Genomic DNA, 19249 nt, shown 5'->3' on the forward strand with positions numbered 1-19249 from the left:
TCAATCAGATCAGCTGGAATTGGCCTACCCATTCTAAACTAAAAAGAAAAGGCATTTAAATCAAAACAGTTTGTAAGTTGTCATGTCTGCCATAGTTTGACTGGAAACAAAAAGACATTGTTGTAGGCAATGATCAAAGTTATGAGACAAAGACAATGAACAAAACAATGAAATGAAGACGGCAAAAGTTCACAGCTATACCTTCTTGTTTTTTTTCAAAAAATAATATTTTCTCAACCTTGGTGGATGTCCAGAACAAACGTTATAACCTAATGCAGTTGTTGTCTTGTGTTGTTTAATATAGAAATATTCTAAGTTTCTAGCTTTATGAATATTGGCACTGGTTGCTAAAGTGGTAATTTCAAAATTTTCCTCGAAAGGAATGTGTGTCTGCATGTCCGCTCGCATTCTCTTCGAAGGATTGCGCTTGTGCTGGCCAATGCGTTTATGGATGTTATTCGTAACTCCGATATATCTCCTATCGTTCTTCGTGCAGCGTATACTGTAGACTATGTATTCTTCCCGCGACGCTGCTTTTTCTGGGGTGGAAGGCCGATGCTTGTCTCTGGTTGTTGATGAGTGTCTAAATCTACAGTACATCCAGATTGGTTAGGTCAATAAAAAAATGACATTGCTACGGAGAAGTGAATGGAAGCTAGAGATACTTGTTATCCATACTTGCCTTGGTCTGTTGCAACTGGCTCGTATGGGGAGGCTGGTTGTCCATAATTTATTGCCTTGTGTTCATTGTAGTGCCATGCTACCTTCTGGATTGTGATAGGTGGATTAGTTTCGTCGTGTGTGTGGTTTGCCGAAGTCATGAAATTTGTCAAGATAGCGGCACATTTTTCTTGAGTAGCTTTTGAAAGTTCAACCAAGTCAATGTTGTAACCAAACCGCAGCTACTCCATCGCGTACAATGTAATTCCTTCAGTTTTTGTGTCGAGGAGTTGTTGTGCTTCAACCTTACGCAACATACTCTCATCAGCCTCGTACTGGATATCAAGCTCTTCAAGTATTTGCTTCATGAGACCTGCAGGATGTAGGAGCAAGCTTGTTAGCACGACAAATAGAAGGCATTATATTTTCCTTTTCTAATAGTACCTGTTGTCATCCTTTCTGTGTTGGGTGTGGCCATCGTTTCGTCTAGAGCTTTATATCTTGCGTCGCACTTATTCATGAAGTTGCGACGTTCTTGAAAAGTATGGAACCCCTCAATATACGGATGGGGTTTCTCGCCTGCTGAGTTTGCCAATCTCATTTGCTTAGTCGTGAGGTAAAATCTCTTAGGTTGTATCGCTTGTTGCGTTTCCTTTGCGTTGTTCGTGTATTGCTTGAAGAGCTGCACAGTAAAACGAGTGATTGATTTGCATGTGTATACACAGGCAGATGCAAGATCAAAGAAGCGTGCAAAATGTACCGTGTTGTGATCCATTGTTTGATTCAGTTTCCTGCACGTAAAAATTTTTATTTTGATGACCTCTTGCAGTATTTTTGAAGCATAAGATCTGACAAATGTTTAAACACAAATGAATGAAGTGAAAAAGGGAAGAGCAGTAAATTTACAAAAGGTGGATCAGAGTGAGCAGGGGTGATAGGGAAGGTGTCTTAGCAGTGCAACATATTGAACATGACAAGTCCACAGAAGAGAAGACAAGTAGTTAAACAAAACTTCCTGCTTTATATAGAAGGCAGTTACAAGGCGATTTCATCTGTTTAATAGAAACAAGAATTGATACTGAAGAGGGCGTAGGAAACATTCCCGGCTAGAAGTTCAAAAATCTAGATGGTGTGAACATCTCTGGCGTAGGTAGCTCTAGTAAATGTCGTCGGGTTCGCTCAGTGACGCGTGATAGCATCACGTATAGAAGGCCAGGGGCGAAAACTTCTTTTACAATGAGCAAGACGTTGGAGTTGATTGTTGCGCCTTGGGACTTGTGTCCAGTCATAGCGTAGGCGAGAGCTAGTGGGAATGTGGATTTATGGTACCAGTGCCCATTGAATGTTCGTCTGCTATGCTTTGACCGTCGAAGTGTAAGTTCCTGTTTGGATGTGTCGAGTGTGACTTTGATTGCTTTGACGCCTCCTTCTTCATCTTGGAGGATTTTGTCTACGCGACATAGTGATCCATTGGCTGCTCCAATTGTTAACTCTATGTTCTCTGTTATCAGCACCTTTGCTCCTTCTACTATTCTGTCAATTGTGTGGAAGTCGGGATCTTCAAGCCATGCTTGGAGCTCAGGGATGTTGTGTACGTTTGTATTGAGGCCGATTTGGATGATGTGACTATGCCAATGGAAGCGTTCGAAGAGAAGGTTATTATAATATTGAGCGTCACTCTTGTGTGTGCAAATGATTGTCATATTCCTATCCATGTGTTGCTCTATTTGATCCTGCGTTATAATGCGATCACCGAGTGCATCGTGGATCTCTTTCTTTGTGGGGAGCCTGACTCTTATTGTATTGAGGAACTCTATGAAAGAGATATCTTTTGCATGGTGCACTGAGCAAGACATAATGTATGTAGTAGCAGTGGACCAATAAGTGGAGCTTGTGATGTGGCATGAGTAGCAATGATCACTTTGATGCCTACATACCGGCGGCAACTGTGCCAAATCACCGAACAAGAAGAGCTTTTTATCTTTGAATGGGTCTAGCAGTGTGCTGTTGGTGACATTCACAATTTGTCGTACTATGAGATCAAAAGTTTGCTTTGTCAACATAGAAAGCTCGTCTATGATAATCGTGTCTGCTTCTTTGATACTGACGTATCTGTCATCAATTTCGGAGATTGACAGGGGATATTGCTGTGTGCGCACTGGTATCTTGAATTGGTAATGGACAGTTGTTGCGATGCTGCTTAACCTCGTGGCCGCTGCACCAGTCGAAGCAGCGAGTGTGATAGTTTTCCCTTGCATTATGAGTTGGCTTGTGATATATCTTATGAGAAAGCTTTTTCCACTGCAGACCACCCTTTGCTGCTATGAGCTTCTTCTAGATCTCTGCTTCTTCAGATGTCAGTGACACGTTCTGGACGTTTTGAAGCTCGTTTAGAAGGGCAGAGATACGAGAAGTCGTGTCCTGTTGCTCGTAGTCTGTTTGCACATCTGGAGATTGAAATGAGGTAGCCTTTGTTGAGGATGTCTTCTGTAGTATCATGTTGTGAAATTGGTGTGTTTGATCTGTCGTGAGCATATTTCATTGTGTATACTCTGTGATGTACATCTCAAGGTCCTCATCTGTCAGTATCAAATTTCTAAGTTTTCACTCAAGATAGTATGACCTGGACGTGTTCTCCGGTGAGAGCAGCTGCGGTTCATTTCTGAAGGTGATCCTCTTTAGCAGCACATTGTAAAGGAAAGCCTCCGGATGATGCCCTGGGTGGAAGTCTGTGAAACGGACCAGTCGGTGCTGCCGCTCCAGCGATTGGCTGTAGGTGTTCGCCTCTGAAATACTTTTTTTTCCTTTTTTTCCCTTCGTCACTGTGTAATTCTTGTGGAAGTTGTAGAACATAAGATTCTCCAGACTTTGTGGTCGTGCGCAGTACAGATCGACAGGGTGCAGCACGACATCATTTTTGTGAGAAATGATTCGTTGTCGTAGTGCCGGGGGTGACGAGTCGACGTATTGGACGGTGTCACTCTTTGAAATGATTGGGATTTGCAAACAATTTAATGCCACTTCTGTTGCTGAGATAGGCTTCGACAGTAAAGAGGCTGAGATCAGCTTCAATTTCACAGTGTCAAGGCCACCTAGGCCTAAGCGCTCTGCATCTTCTGAGCGGATGTTGAGATGGCCCATTGGTTCAATTTTGAGTGCATACTTCAGGAGGTAATAGGACAATGATGAATTGGTGACCCGCTGTATATTCATATGTGCACCCCATAGCAGAAGCAGTCTAGGGTGGTACGGTACGACATTTCTGTCTTCATGCCGAGGCCTGAAGTATTGCCATCTGTGATTTTGTTCGTTGAAGACTGGGTTTGGATTTTGCTACACATGAAATGGAAAACCGTGTTTACATACTCCATCTCTTTGACCATGGTAACAACTTGTACGACACTTGTGAAGTTGTTTCCTGAGCACGAGTTGTCGGAGGCGGCTCACTTATGGCAAAACCACAGTGCTGGTTTCTGGCGGGATGTATGCAGTTATCTCAGCAGATATTTGCTCTTTGTCTTCTTCATGCATCCACAATATGACATGAGCATGCAGTGATCCTCTATTTTGGACCTCATATCTAACCAAGTGGTGTTGCACACGGCCCAACACACCTTTCGCAAGTATATATTTGGACATAAGCATTTGAAATTTAGTGTGGAAGGTGAGGGCGCATTCGACCGGGCAGTCTTTCCAAGTTAAGGAGGCGTTCAAATGACGTGCAATTAGCTCGATCGTGTCAATCTCAGGCCATCTTGTGTCTGTGACCTCATCGGCAATGAAAGTCAAGAAGAAATCAGGCATTCCCCATTCGTCCACCATTGCTATCAAGTCCTTTAGGTTCTTGCGGTGCCACGAGCAAGAGCCTGGCATGCTGGAAGGGGTGCTGTACCGAAGCACATGTCTCACAGTGTCCTCGCCAGTTGCTGTACGATTGGCCTTCTTGTAGTTGTCAATGTCCCTTTGCAAAAAGCTCGTGTATGTATTGTTAGCCAACATAAGAGCCTGCTTTACTTGGTACATTATGAGTAGGTATGGCTTGTACAGGGTGTAAACAGAGAACAAAGTCGATGCACGTATCTTTACATATATACTGAAGTTGATTTTACCATCATATTGGCCTTTCCCGAAAGGAAACAGGAATGGAAACGCTGCCGTCTCTATTGTGATGTCGTTCACGGAGCTTGATGCGGCAGGCATGCCGTTGGGCTTGAAAGTAACTGTTCTCTCAAGCAATTGTTGACGACCACGGAGCTGCAGAGAAGCAAATTCGTAAGTATCGCTAGCGGTGAATTCTCTTCTCCTGGCTGGTTCAACGATTTTTTCGATGATACCAAACATCAAACTCATGTCAAGTTACGCCATCAGTGCAAACGGTGCATTGTCTTGTTGGTGCTAAATGATCTTGCTCACACTATCTTGACTTAGTATGCAGAGGCCAAGCTTCTTATTCGGTCGTTCAGCCATCGACATGTACTTCTGTAGTACGAAGTTGTTCTCAAGATTTAATGCAAGTATGTCTGCCACTTGTGATGTAGCTAGGTCTTGCTATGTGAAGGTTGTTCTATGCTCTTTACTCCATGATAGCAGAGGGTTATCTAATATTGAACGTCTGTCTAGTGTACCACGTGCAATTGTTGTCACTGTTGAGATGGCGTTGATAGATATGTCAATGACGCTCAGTAGCTGTATGTGAAGCTGATTTCCGTTCAGTATTCTTCTTGTGTAGTCTAGAAGTAACGGCACACAATATCTGCGACGTGCACTTGAGTTCTCACAAGCGGAGCACTGCACCCATTGTGTTTCTATTTGTGTAGCCTCTAAGCTGGATACCAGTAGACTGCTAGCAAACATTGCAACCGATGTCTCATCTGGAGCTTGAGTACAATGAAAAGAGGCACTTCTTTGGATGAAAACTACACCACAAACAAAGCATATGCTTAAAGGTCTGAATGTCATTGCTATTTCTGAACTCCATCGGTGTACTAAATTGACGATATCAATCCATGATTGTGAGCATGGTAGAAATATAGCCTTCTTCTTGATTGAAGTGCGATGTCTCTCTTTCGATCTGTTGAGGTGTATCCTACACTTTCGGTGATGGTCCATTGAAGGCTTCAGTCGGACTCAATCTTAATGGTTCAATGCGATCAGAACCTTGTGATATTTAGTTACTAGTCACGGCTAAGCAACGGATAGTTCAAGCGTTTGAAACAACTATGTACCTGGTGTTGGATTGCACTGTTGTGGGGTTTCGACCTGAGAAGAGGCAAGCGGAAGCTGATTTCTTGAATGTCCCTTGCAAAGAATAAGTACGAAGCGTTAGAAAAGTAAAAGCACAATGTTTAAGGTTCTGAGAGTTATCTCATTATTTGTATGTGTTCTTTATCTCTTATGTTATAGAAAAAAAAGGAAACGTGCTGGTGTCCCTGCACGGGGGAGTTTGCATAGTCCTCCCCAATTTTTATAATACGAGGGAACGTGCCATTCCCACGGCAGCATGCAATTTTCGGTGTGTTCCTTTTTACTCTGTCCTCAACGTTCAAGATTAAAATGTGGCACTTTTTACTCACCGCACGTTGGAATATGTCACCGTTGCAAATGTAGAGGAGTTGCGTCCAAGTTTCTCTTGATCTGTCTGCAATGAAATACGGTAGAGTTAGGCCATAAGTAGTTGCGCCTGCAGAAATGAGCTGAGTAAGGTAGTTGAAGGTGGACATACACACATAGCTGCTATAATTGCTAGTGAGACCCCTTTATCCTCAGCATGGACACCCCCTACCTGTGCATAATAACTCTCCCCTCCTAGACGTTGCACAAGGTGGACATGGTCTCAAAACATCAAATTAGTTATCCATGCAATATGCACTAGCAAGTAATGAAGATCTACAGGACAATTGGCAGCATTGTGAAACAAGGAATCACCAACCAAACAATTAGAGTTGATAAGAGGGATTTGCTAGTAGCGATGTGCGCTGTGACTAGCCTTGGTCTGCTAATGCCATCTGTGTACTCCATGGTCCTCAAGGTCCTCCAACTACTCTTACCGACAACATGCAGTAGATCATATTTCCCCAACGCTACTACCACACCCTGCATCATCGCCACAAACTCTGGAGCATTGAGTTTTAGGGCACCACGGCTCTGTCTAGTGGGTATAGTGGGCCAAGGTGGGCTCGGCAAAGAGACGCTCTTGGCTCACGTTTTAGAAGAGACGCAACAATCGCAATGTGCATTCAATCATGTGGCACATGTGGAATTTGTGAATGAAAGCCCTGATAATATGGGGATCAAAGAGACGCAATCATCCCTGTTGTGGCAATTAGGAGGTCAAGACACATACTTCCAAAGTGTGCTGGCGGGGAAAGGAAAATTGAAAGAAAGGTTGGAAACTCTACAAACATCAGGAGCATCTGTATGCATCGCCATCGACAATGTCTAGAGAGCACAAGACTTGGAAGATCTGCTTCCTACAATATTTTCAACTCTTCTGCCATCACTCCATATTTGCATCATAATGACATCATGAGCGACGAGTACAGTGGACATGCTGAGTTCTCACTGAGGGGAAATCCTCAGGTTCTAACATTGAAGCACCATATCTGCAGAGCCACGTGCACTCAAAAAAGAGGCGATTCCCCTCTGACTGCATCGTATCAATAGAGGTATTTTCCATGTACGTGGCAACGAGACCAGCAAACATCTTGCACTTGATATATGATGATTGCCTCAGACAAACAAATTACCCATAGCTGCGGAGAGAATCGATCTCGCAAATACATAGCAGCACACTGGGAGTTCATGTTAAGACCGATCAGAGTCACCCACGAGCATAAGTGAAGTGGTGTGACTTAACTTTCCACATTTGAGCAACAGAGACCAACATTAAATCTCAGAAAAGCAACACACATACATACTGTGGAACTTGCATACATATACGATATTGTATGCACAACGACTCACAAGCATCCAACCATATCCAAACTTGTCAAAAACGACGACGTCTTGTGATGAATCAGATGTATCCAATGCAAAATTGCTCAAGAGATTTTACAACAGACGTGCTGTCGGCACCGCTTCCCCCAACCCTTCTCCTACGAGCTCCCACGGTTCCTCGTGGTCCAGCCATGTCTGCTGGCGCAGACATGGCTGATGACGAAAGAGAAAGAAAAGGAGACGATCATGACGCTCCCACGGCCTTCCATCCCGTTTTGTGGAACGTGGTGCTTCAGCCAGCGCGCGTAGAACTGCCGCAGACTGTGGAGCTTGTCTCTGGAGAAGATCAACCTGTCGTCAATCCTGCGCACTGTCAACCTCCGAACTGCTCCGCTGTTTACTTTTATTCCATGTAGCTTTTGATGGCGCAGGAGCATTTGACAGGAGTCTTCCTCCTCTACCGCAATTGATAAGTGACTTAAACTCATACACATAGCCCCAAAAGTGTAGGAAAAAACTAGGCTAAAGGTTTTTTCTCCTCCTTGTGATCCTTGCATCTGAAGTCATGCTTCTCCATCTTGTCAGACCCATCTTCCTTTCTTGTTAGTATGTGATGGGTATTCTAAGCAATCTTTTTAGGACTCAAACATGGTGCACACTTTGTACTATCATAGAGCATAGAATTTTAAGTCATCCATAGCAAAATTGTTGGGCCTACTCTATCAGTGTCTCTTAATGGGATAAGTCACCGAAGGCGAAGTAACCCAAAACTTCTTCAAGTAGATGTCTAGGTTCTAGCAGGCTCGGCATGAAAGATGCTTCGCGCAGCCAACACAAAGTTGGAAGGCAAGTATAGAGAGAGAGAGAGAGAGAGAGAGAGAGAGAGAGAGAGAGAGAGAGAGAGAGAGAGAGAGAGAGAGAGAGAGAGAGAGAGAGAGAGAGAGAGAGAGAGAGAACCTGAGGCCTTTTGAACCGATTGAAAACAAGGAATAAAGTGCTGTGTAAACAAACGCATGGTGAGGCCGCCGTCGAGGAGGACAGCCATTAGACAAAGCAGGTAGCAAAGAACCTGAGACCACTCTATAAAACTATGGATAAGGGGGAGGAGAGAGAGAGAGAGAGAGAGAGAGAGAGAGAGAGAGAGAGAGAGAAAGAGAGAACTTGAAGCTGAGAGAGAACCTGAGCCTGGCTGCGAAGTCTGAAGCGACCTGCACGTCGTCAATCGTGGTGGCAAATTTCTATTCAATACCCTGCGCACTGTGGCTGTTTTTATTACGTTAGCTTTTGACGGCACAGCTTTTTTTTAGTGTTGGAAATAGCTGCCACGTGGGTGAATGGGAGGGGAGAGATCTGAAAATCTCCACTATGCTAACGAAGTAACAAGCAGAGACTGTTGAGGTTGTCATTTTCTTCTTAATTTTGGTAATTGGTGGTGGACATTGATATTTTTTATCCATGCTTTGAGGAAAATATAGCTGAGACCGCATGAGTGAGGTCGCAGGTTGAACACACACACACACATACACACACACAGTGGACATGGCCTATGAGTGAGGCTGCACGTCAAGCGCGCGCGCACGTACACACACACAAAAAGAGAGAGAGAGAGAGAGAGAGAGAGAGAGAGAGAGAGAGAGAGAGAGAGAGAGAGAGAGAGAGAGAGAGAGAGAGAGAGAGAGAGAGAGAGAGAGAGAGAGAGAGAGAGATTGTGCTAGTGTGTGAGAAGGAAGGTGTTCCATCCTGACAGGGAGCAGGCAAGAAGGGCACGAGAGAGATCTTCTCCAAGCAAAGGTCAGCTGGGACATGGCGGCGGAGACAGACAGGGGTGACATGTTGGCACAGTAGAAATGGTGAGGGGCGGGCATTGATAGAGATTTGATGGGGATAGAAGCCCTTGTTTCCCTTTGGAATTAGAAGATTCGATTGGAATATCATCCACAAATTGATGACTTTTAGAGAGCTGAGACCTAGTATGTGTCAATCACATTAGGAGAGCTATATATGTAATTGGGATTGTACCTCTTAATAAGTGTGTTCTTTAAATATTTCTCTCTTATAAGACAACCTTTTCCTTAAGTTCTGCAAAATTTTGGAATGAGAGAAAATAACACCATCAATTCAAATACTGGCAAACTTAGTAGCAGATGGCACTTTGGTGAGGGTTTTATTTTAAATTGGCTGAGTGGTGAAGGGAGGCTAGCAGGTTTGGGTTGTGAAAGCACTATTGAGGAGGAGGTTTCAAGGGTCATAGGGTTGGCTGGCTTTGCAGCTTTCCCTTGCCTGCTTTTGTTGAGTGCCACTTGCAAGGGCAACACCTATGTTTGTGAGGGCAGTGGAAAGAATGATGAAATTGTGACCTTGTATGCTAGTAGCTCACAACAACGCATTCCTTGGTGCATATCTAGGCTCAACATTGCCTTCATTAGCGCGCTTATTTCCTTTCGAATAAGCATAATTTTTTGTGCTCGGTTCATGTTGATTCCACTTCTTCATCCTTAGCGTGCTTAATAGGGTAAAACCCCCAGCTTAAGGAAAATGAAGTTGCAGGCCTTTGGTCAGAGTCAAGGGTGGGTGGCCCATTTTATGCCCTAAAGGTCGCAATCGATAGCACAAAGCTTTGACATTCTGTAGGAATGACACCGCGTGCTCCAATGGAGCATATAAGACATGTGGGTAGGTCTTTTAAAATGCCGTGTAACAAAACGTCAAGGGTAAAGCAAGACATACCCCAAGGGTAAATTTCAACTAGTGGCCAACATGGCTTGATCTCAAATCCAATGGACACAAAAGAGTTTCATGTCAAATGAGCTACCAACTACCCATGCTTGCTTGTCCTTTCACTAGTCCACACATTGTCTTTAAAATCGAGCCTTTTGGGGTTTTAACCTACCTATTTCAACAATCTTAGGTTAACCTAGTTGTTAATTGTGCTTACATACTGAAGCACTCCTTGGTGTTGGCCTTAGAAGTTATTCCCACCAAGATTGGCCACTAGGGGTCTTTGGCTCCTTGAAGCTCTCTACTTACAGGTTGTTGGGGACAATGAAGATCCCTCCCAAACTCTCCTATGATGAGGCAGTGGTGGGGAGTCAAGAACCAATCAAGGACCAACATGCCGTTCAAAGTGGGGTAGGCTCGGATGCAGGCGGAGAACAAGCAAGAAATATGGTGAGAAAAGAATGCAAGCATAACTTCTTGACCGGGTTGAGAAAAGATGAAATATTATCGCTCTCACAATGCAGACTGTATTTCTTCACTTATCAAAATGAAGGTGGTAACAACACAGAACCTGTCATATCACTTGCCACTGTTCATTCAATTCAGCAAATCCAAAGGAGAGGGAAGCTTTCCCAAAGGTACTAGAAAGATTCTTATCTCATGGGGGAACATCTATTCAGAAGCCTAACCAAAAAAGATTTGAATAAGCTTAATAAAGATATTTCTCTAAAAACCCCCAAAGCTTGGGAGATTTGTACAAAGAGTATATAGAAATCAATCAAAAGCGTGGGCCCCAAAATGAGAAAGTCCCAAGATGAGCGTATGATGGTAGCTAGAGGATGAAATGGCTCTGCTGTGTCAAAAAAAAAGGTTGGGTCCGCTTCCGAAGAAGAGCACAAGATGTGGTTGGAAGCTAAAGCTAACCTAGCACACCATCAACTCGAGGAGGTCAAGAGATCTAGAGTGCTCTTGAGAGAGACCTTCCTTTAACCTAAGGCCTCCAATCAGGCACACTTTTTTTGGGCCTTCAAAATTGAAAGGAGCAGGGATTGCATCCAATTGCTCGTGGATGGGTATGGGAACAGTACACAAGACCACTATGAAATTTCCATGATGATGCTTCAGCATTTGAGCCAATTTATCGGTTAGCCAGAGACCCTCTTAGGAGGTGGAAGAAGCCAAAGCCTTTTTGCTCAATAGTGTTGGGGCTGAAGGCAACCTCCTTGAGAAGGCCTTTTCGGAAGATGAATGCTCGTGGCAACGAGAAGTCTCTAGGTTGGGATTGAATTTGGAGTTCTTTAGAGAATTTTGGGATGATCTTAAGGCCCCTATTATGAGTATGGCTAACCAAGTCTTGCTAGAAGGGACTTTGGATTCTAGCGTTAAGAGAGGGCTCGTAAAACCTATCACGAAGATCTTATGCATTAGGAAAGAAATGGACTCATTATTGGGCCTTTTAGCTCTAGTGAGAGAATGCTCCTTAGCCAATAGGAAGAAGGCTAGCGTTACGTAGAAAACTCCTTTTTTCTCATTTTGAAAATGTCTATAAATACCATTTTGGTGAAATTGTCACTATCATAAAAAAAGTTAGGCGCTTGATAGTGACATCTTGCACAAGCACCGAACGCCTTTTTATGACCCGTTGTTGCTATCCTATAAAGTGAAGTACTTGTACATGTGCATCTCGCACAAGCATCAATCACCTTTTTATGAAGTATTCGCAATTCAAATTTGAACGGATCATACTTGATAGCGATTGATAGGTACTATTTAAAACTATGAAGGAGTCAGAACCATGCGAATAGAGGTCATTGAGGGATCTCTAAAACCTCTATTCATTTGGTTCTGACCTCATGAGGCCCTAGGCTTACGATATGACATTTTTAAGCCCATGGATGCATCCGAAACGTCCAAAAACCATAGGATAGCAATTTAAAACGTTGAAATTTGACGTCTCTAGCTCAAGATATAGCATTTTTAAGCCTAGGGCCTCATGAAGTCAGTACCAAGCGAATAGAGGCCCTTGAGTTGAAAATATCTCTTATGTGTTTTCTCTCATCGCACATCACATCATTCATTAAGATTCACAGACATGGATTTTTCTGTACACTTAAGTTGGGCTCTCGAAAAGCATTTTGTACGAGCATGCGCTTAAGTGATCGAGAAAACTTTTACGTATGTACTATGACAAATATAATTCCAAAAAACTATTTTTCGTATTTTTCAAAATTACCTCTCTCTATGCTGAGTTGGCGTTTCTTATAGGGCCCAAAATTGAGTCCATGTTTCTCCTAATGCTACCCTCAAGTGAAGGGTGCCCCATCTCTATGATGTATGTGGCATATAAGATCATTGCCAAAGGTGTCGCCCTTAGGATCTCCCCAAGATAAAGAGAGGGCTCATAAAACCTATCCTGAAGATCTTATGCTACCCTCAACTAAAGCATTGGTACACCATCTCTATGATGTCTGTGGCATATAAGATCATTGCCAAAGGTGTCGCCCTTAGCATCTCCCCACTACTAGATAAGAGAGGGCTCAAAAACCTATCCCGAAGATCTTATGCTACCCTCAACTGAAGCATTGGTGCCCCATCTCTATGATGTATGTGGCATATAAGATCGTTGCCAAAGGTGTCACCCTTATGATCTCCCCACTACTAGATAAATCCATCCCCCCCCGTTAGCATGGATTTATAAAAGGCAGGTCTAACTATGAAAATATTTTGGCAGCAACAGTTGAAATTGAGTATGCTTCCTTCACTAAGCAAGAGTGCATTTTACTGTAGATGTACCTAGACAAGGCCTGTGAGACAGGATTATGTGGTCATTGATAGAAGGTGCCATGAAATCCTTGGGCTTTGGGTCTCGACTATATCGATTGGTCCATACTCTAAGGAGATGGTAGTCACTCTAAGCTTCTGTTCAATGATAGGATTGTTTGCTCTTTTGAAGTCAAAAGATCTATCAAACAGGGGTGCTCTCTTTCCACGTTGTTGTTCACCATTGGCTCACACCCACTAATCACTACGCTCGAAGATTGTGTTGCAAGAGGGGAGATACAAGGGTTGGCCCTACCTGGTAACAACCATCTCTTGGCAAAGTTATTTGTAGATAATTCACTCCTCTTTTCAAAATCTTGCCCCCAAGTTGTTCAAAAGGCTCTTGAGTTTGTATAAACGTTTGTTATTTCCTCAAGGTCCAAATGCAATAATTGATTTGTTTGTCAGAGGCGACTCGTTTGACCCATCTTTTGGGACAAGAGAGATTGTCTCAAAAGGTAAAAGGATCCTCCTTGGTGGTGGGGTTAATGCACAAACAAAGGTTCCAATAGTGGGTCTTAGAAAAGGTCAAGAGCAAGATAAGGAGGTGGGAGTATGTGCTTCTACCTTTTCCTAGCCGGGTCAAAGTGATCAACTCCTTCATGATCTCTCACATTGCTTTTACTAGCCCACTTTTAAAAATAGCCAAATGTAACTAGAAAGAGTTCCTGGAACCAATTAAAAGGTTTTTATGGAAAAATAACACCAAAGCCTTGATACCTTGACGGTGGTCAAAATGGGGTGTAGTCACTAGTGGAGCAAGGTGGTGTAGGGATCTTGAACCCTTCTGCTCATGCGGAAGACCTTTGTGCCAAGTTTGTGGTTTTGATAGTGAAACAAGACCATGCATGGGCTATTATGACTTACTATATGATGGACCAGGAAAATCTCTATTCTAAAGGGGTGTGGTGGAAAGGAATTGCGGTTTATGATAAACGTCTTTCCCTTAATGGACCAGCCTGAGAATGAGATGCACAACGGGTGAGTTGGGGCACAAGTGTAACAAAGCTATGGAGGCAATGGAGTAAGGGAGTTAACTAGATACTTCCAAGACTCTATAACATTCTGGTCCCCTTTGCTAGTGAGAGCTGTTGGTATACTTTGACCTGCTTGTGGGATGACAATAGCCTGAAGAGGAAAGAGGTGAACTTTTGTGGCTGCCCAATTTCACCCTAAAGGTATGGAGAGGGTACTGATTAACAGAGCTTTGGAAAAGCTAGGCAATCTCTTAATGCTCTTAAGAGTATCCAACTTTGAATGGAAATCTTGGAGATGGCCACAAAATAGCCACTTCCTCAAACCACAGACCAAGGGCATATACCTAGCTCTTGTAGACAAAAGCGGACTGGTTCGCCCCCCTTATGGGGTAAGCAATGGCGAGTGTCTCATTGTTTGGCATCTACAAAGAATATATGGAACCCTCAACTACCCTTGTCAATGAAGATTCTTCCATGGAAGGTGTTATGGCGAGGCTTGCCAATAGGTGACAAGATCTTAGCTCGAGGTATAGGCTCCAATAGGTGTCCGGGCTATAGAGCTTCTAGGGAAGACATATCCCATTTATTCGTAGAGTGCACGAGGGTAGGAGGCCAGGCAGGTAAGGTTTTTTTGTTTTAGGATTCGGATAGTGTACTCCGGCCACTCTCCTCATACACCGAAAAAGTGCACAAGAAGAACGACCGGGACTATGCACCCAAAATCCTAGAGTAGACGCTTTTTGGTAGGTAAGGTGTGCAAATGGATGCAAAGGACTTGGAAGAATGGGTTTTCCAAGAATGATATGCTCGTTGGAGCGTAAGGATGATAAAACAACCGATTTTTGCATTGTATAGTCATTAGATTTTGCTACGATGGCATAGCAGGGAGTGGATGGTCCTACAGGGAAAGAGACGGCGTAATATGGAGTGGTCGAAGTGATCTTCTATCTGCTCGCAAGAGTGACTCCTTCTACAAACTAGGGGGTGCTTTCGCGGTGGGTCTGCCCTGAAGCTACGAAGCTGGCAGCTAAGCCATCACACTGTAATGTGAGGGAAGGGCATTACGATGCAACTCTGTCTGCAAGGATCGCGAACCGCCATAAGGGGCGGTGTCGCTGAAGCTAGGGCGTCACAAGGTGAGAATGTGTCGTGTTGGGAGCTCTTCCTGCCAAGATTCAAGTGATTTGCCTCTAGCGGGTGTTTGTAGTGTTGTGAAGCTGCAGTTATTAAGTGGGCACTTGGCCTTTCGCAGTGTGTGTATGGAAGCTCCCTTGCGTCGGGGTCGGGCAGCTTTGGGATTGCGCTGGCTGGGCCGTGCTCACGTTGAACCTTCGGTGTGGCTCCTCCGATGGCGATTCTTCTTCATAAAATTATGAAAGGCATTGAACCACGAAAGGTCACACGATAGCATTGGACTACAAAGGGAATTTCCTTCAAATCTTCAAAAGACTACTCATCCAGGAAGCATTCTGTCAAGGGGGGGGGGGGGGCGCTTCTAAATGGGAGGCTGACTTTGTTTTTACTGCAGAAGGGAGGAAAAGGGCTTTGGATTCAGTCACAAATTCTTCCAATCCGGCAAATGTTTTGAAGCCGTCTCAATTTGGTTCTCGCACATTGGCTGAGAAAACCTTGCTTGAGGCAATCAGACTAAATTAGTATAAAGGGGAAGATGGTTACGCAATGCAGACAGAGTTTGACCCCGGAGGCGGAACTCCAAAGCCTTCAATCTTGTTGTGCTCATTCAGTGGTTCTATATTTCATGGGTCTCCATATGTCGGAGTAAGGCTTGTGGGAGTGGGTTGCAGCAACAACAAAAAGCATAAATGTAGTATGCTAGTTTACAACGGGTGGGAAAGGCTTTTATGTGGCAAGTTGTGCCACCGAGAAAATGATTCAAGAGCTAATTATGAGAGGAGGAATTTGGGGAGCATCCTAGTTTGCATATGCTATGCCTTGGATGCTTGAGCTCAGCCCTAACAAAGAGTTTGTGAATTATTTCCCACTGTGGTTGACTTTCAAGGGCCTCCCTTTCTGGCTCCCTATCTTGATTGATGACCACATTGAATCCATAGCTGCTCGTCTCGGCTGGGTGCTTTCCAGTCCAAAACTCCAACTGGTCAGATTGGGCTTGGACATAAAGGTGTGCATCTTGTGGAATACTTGTAAGCATATCCCCAATTATTTCGATTTGAGCATGGGTAGCTTTGGCACGTTTTGACAAGAGTTATTATTCTCCTCGTTTTTTAATGCCTGTTACAAATGTCGAAGAATTGGGCACTATGATAGAGACTATCCTGAGGTGGACGTTGGCCGCAACCCGTTGGTCAAGACAACTTGGAGACGCAACACAACGATGTATGCTTCAACTGGACTATTTTTTGTTGTAATATCACTCACTATTGTGAGTTGTGCCAAAAAAAAAAAAAGTGCCTAGCTCATGCAAAAGCATTTAACAAGTTTGATTGGCACTATTTTTTCTTCGAACTCCCAAATCTTGAGTGATAAATGTAGTACAAATAAAAAAAGTTACATAGTAAACCATGCTCCACCCAAGCCACCTTGTGACTGTCAATAGTAAAGGGGAGCTAAGGCTAACTTGGGGTTGCCACCAAGGAGATAGCCCTACCACCTACACCCCTTGACCAGCAAGCCAGTGCTAAAGGAACATAACGTCGAGAGGAGGGACATTCAAAATCACTTTTTCTTTTTGCTTCTTTAAGTAAACTAACAATGCTAGTTGTAGTACCAGAGACTTGAGCAACATGGCCAATGAGATCAAGCTTAAAGTCTTCAGCTCCACCTATATAGGGGTCAGGCTGAATACCTTCCTTTGGTGTCTCTTTCGCCAGACTGACTAGTGACTCTAGTTTAGTGACTCTAGTTTATCTTGCACCTCAGTTGATGAGCCCCTAGTTTCTTTGCTTCTCACTGCTAGAGAGTCTGATCACCGTGACTGGTCCCTCTTGCATTTTCATTGTCGGCCCACCTATCTCTTCAACCACTTCTTTGCATAACAGAACCTATTCTCCGATGTGATCTTTCGGCCTAATGTTGTCCACAAAAGGCTTGGCTTCCTTGGTAACACGCCTCCATGTTTTCATGTTCATGCAATTGCGGGTAACTTCCATATCACGACAATCCCTAGCATAGTGCCCAATTCTATGACATCCATAACAGGCATTTGGAAACGAAGAAAATGCTAACTCTTGCCGGAAAGCGCCAAAGATGCCCATATTTAGATCCAAATACTTGGGGTAGGCTTACTCATAATTCATAGAATACACACCTTAATGTCCAAGACTAATGTAACCCACTATAGTGACTAAAGAGCACTCAACCCAACATAATAGCTATGGAGTCCACATACTCATGAAGTTAGATAGGGAGGCTCTTGAATGTAACCCAAACATCGGGCAAAAGTCCATAAAATCTATGTTAGGACTGAACTCGGGTGTCCAAGGCATAGCATACGCAAAGTAAGAAGCTCTCCATGCCTCCTCTCATGACCAGCTCCCAAGTAGTTTGCTTGGAGGCCCAACCTACCACATAGAAGCCTTTTCCTACCACTGTGAACTAATATATCGCATTTCTATTTTTAGTTGCTGTCGTTGCCCACTCCCACAAGCCTTGTGCCAACATTCGACGACCCATGAATATAGCACCGCTGAGTGCGCATAATAGTTTGAAGGCTTTGAAATGTTATCTATGGGTTGAACTTTGCATGCGCCATGAACCCATTTCAACTTTACTTTGGCTTAACCTAATCGCCCCGTGTAGGATTTCCTCTGCCAATTTGTGAGCTCCAAAGTGCGAAGGCTTCTTTTTCGGATCGGAAATATTTACTTCTTTAGTGAAAATAAAATTTTCACCCCACCTAGAGCGATTTGATGGCCCCCCTCAATGTTGACCTGTACTTTAGACATCACCTACGATTGGCCAATCTCCAAGAGTGTTGGTGCGACCCGGCTCTAAGGCGAGTCGCCAGAAAATATTAGAACACCAAAAAAGAAGGCTTTCATAGGCTTTTTGTACGTTGAAATAGAGGCTAAGGAGGGAGGATAGGTACATTTTCTCTCTACCCAAAAGAGTGGTGGTCCTTATGACAATAACTACCCTCTCCCCCTTTCTTTTGTGACATCATCAAGGGTGTCCATAGCCTCAACCCAAAAGAAAAGTTTTCTCAAAAAAATTCAAAAAAAAATCACTTTTACTCAAAACTTCTCCCCAACCTATATATATACACTTAAAAATCAATTTTCTCTCTCAAAATCTCACAGCTAGACCTACAAAATATGAAACTTCTCACCTTTTTTTATTTCCTTTCAAAGTCACTCCTCTCTGTCTCTTCTCTCTCCTACTTTTCATTACGCACTCTACCTCCTTCCCTTTCTCACTCCTCTCCCTCCCTCTTCTCTCTCTTACTTTTTAGTACACACACTTCCTCCTTCCCTCTCTTTGTTGCACGTCCACTCCATAGCTTTGTGTTGCAGCTCTCCCCCCCCCCCCCCCCCCCATGGCTCTCCACTCCATAGCTTCCTCCTTCCCTCTCTTTGTTGCAGGTCCACTCCATAGCTTTGCTGTAGCTCTCCCCCCCAAGGCTCTCCACTCCATGGCCCTCCTCTCCACTCCATAGCTCTCCTCTCCATAGCCCTCCTCTCCACTCCTGCAACACCCCACTCCATAGCTCTCCTCTCCACTCCGTAGCTCTCCTGAAGCTCTCCATCCCATAGCTCTTCACTCTGTGCCTCTATTGCAACTCTCCACTCTTTCTTGAGGCTATCTTTATTCTCTTTGCCATGGAGCTAGGCATCATTACAAACCTCCCATCCACATCAAGATTTTCAAGTTCGAAAACGGTTTCTCTACATGTTTGGTTGCCAAAGGACTTCGCACCCTCAAAGCATCATTACTTGCAAACTGCACAACAACGCCGTGCTGCAGGTCACACCAATGTGGACCTTTGTGTGCATGGTTGCCTCTACCCTAATGATCCATCCATCAATGTGTACCCAACATTCAATAGCCTTGCTTCATTCTAACAATATGTAGGTAGAGGGGAGCAAGGTTTTCTTGGATACTGCAAGCGATTGTCGACTATTGGAGCTGATAGTGCACAATGGTCTTTGCATCAATGTCAA

The 19249-nt window shown here is 43.9% G+C and overlaps 1 long non-coding RNA gene and 1 pseudogene across 1 annotated transcript; one reads left to right on the top strand and one right to left on the bottom strand.

The window, feature by feature from the left end:
- Positions 1-1286: 1286 nt before the first annotated feature.
- LOC147452085 (uncharacterized) lies at positions 1287-7209 on the bottom strand (annotated as a pseudogene).
- Positions 7210-15112: 7903 nt separating this feature from the next.
- Positions 15113-16582, top strand: LOC147452086 (uncharacterized). Its single transcript, XR_015188988.1, has 2 exons — positions 15113-15247; positions 15364-16582. It is a non-coding gene; the product is annotated as an uncharacterized LOC147452086 (long non-coding RNA).
- Positions 16583-19249: the final 2667 nt, after the last annotated feature.

Source organism: Adiantum capillus-veneris, chromosome 8 (assembly GCF_014529385.1).
Source record: "Adiantum capillus-veneris isolate H3 chromosome 8, ASM1452938v2, whole genome shotgun sequence".
In the NCBI taxonomy this organism is placed as follows: domain Eukaryota; kingdom Viridiplantae; phylum Streptophyta; class Polypodiopsida; order Polypodiales; family Pteridaceae; genus Adiantum; species Adiantum capillus-veneris.